The sequence below is a fragment of the Tachypleus tridentatus genome, chromosome 13 (genome assembly GCF_004210375.1).
Source record: "Tachypleus tridentatus isolate NWPU-2018 chromosome 13, ASM421037v1, whole genome shotgun sequence".
Lineage (NCBI taxonomy): Eukaryota > Metazoa > Arthropoda > Merostomata > Xiphosura > Limulidae > Tachypleus > Tachypleus tridentatus.
Genome location: NC_134837.1, coordinates 107,306,781 through 107,308,101, shown reverse-complemented (window position 1 = coordinate 107,308,101; position 1,321 = coordinate 107,306,781).

Below are 1,321 nucleotides of genomic sequence, written 5' to 3'. Positions count from 1 at the left end.
CTGAAGAGCTGGCGGTGGGTAGTGATGACTAGCTGCCTTCCCTCTAGTCTTACACTGCTAAATTAGGGACGGCTAGAGCAGATAACCATGATTAAATTGGTTATATTTCGTGTTGAACAGACATGATTAAATTTATTGAAATTTTGTTTTATTTGAGACTGTACACGTTCTTTTGTCATGACGTCTAGTTAACTGAAGGGAAAGTATCACATCTTTATAAGACAGGCAATATAAACATAAGGCAGACATAGGGAAGTGGCAACTAAATATATACAAAACTCATAAAATTAGTCTTACAATAAGATAAGGCAATGTAATAGATGAGAAATATCAAAATACACATCAACATCACGTAGAGATGTGCAGATATGTACTAACCACTAGTGTAAGCATAGTTTGAATGAATGTACAGTGCATTAGGACATTAACGTTAAAACTAGTTAGTCATAGAAAATCATCAAATTATAATTAACATTAGTGCAATTAATAACGATATGAAACGAAACATGAAATCATGTCAAAGTGGAGAGAAAATAAAGGATAAAGTTAGTAAAATTTATTTTCAATGTCCGAAAAATAAAACTGAAAAAATAATAAAGTAAAATCGAACTAAAAAAAAATGTCGTACCAAAGTATAAAGGTTAAAGTAAGAAGAAGATAAAATCAGGGTAAGAATAAAAATAAGAAGAGCTGTAAAATTAACAAAAGATCATAGAAGGTAATAAGAACACGTCTCTCAGTGGCTCAGCGGTATGTCTGCGGATGTACAACGCTAAAAACCGGGTTTCGATACCCGTGGTGGGCAGAGCACAGATAGCGCATTGTGTAGCTTTGTGCTTGAATCAAAACAACAACAATTAGAAGACATTACGATAAAGATAAAAAAAATGAAGTCGATGTACGAAGAAGGATTGTTTAGAATAAGATAAGATCAAAGTAAGAAAAAGAGAAATCGATAAAAGAAAACAACTAAGTTTGAATTATAAATAACAGAAACTATTAAGTAAGAAAAGTGAAAGATTGAGGCATACGGAAAGCAATATTAGCAAAATTATAAATTAATTGATGTCTGATGTGAGCGAAAATTGTTTCTTAATAACAACACTGTGATGAGTGAAAACAAAAATTAGAAAATCTGCATGGAACAGTCAGTGTTGGGGTAAATAATCGAATTTATAGTGAAAAGCTGGTTTATGTAGAAAAAGAATTAAGTTGACAAATTAAATGTGAAGCCCAAGATTACAATGTAGACGGAACATAACTCTTTTCTTAGTCCAAACATAGGAGTTGATAATGTGGAGGACTGATGTAAGGAACACAG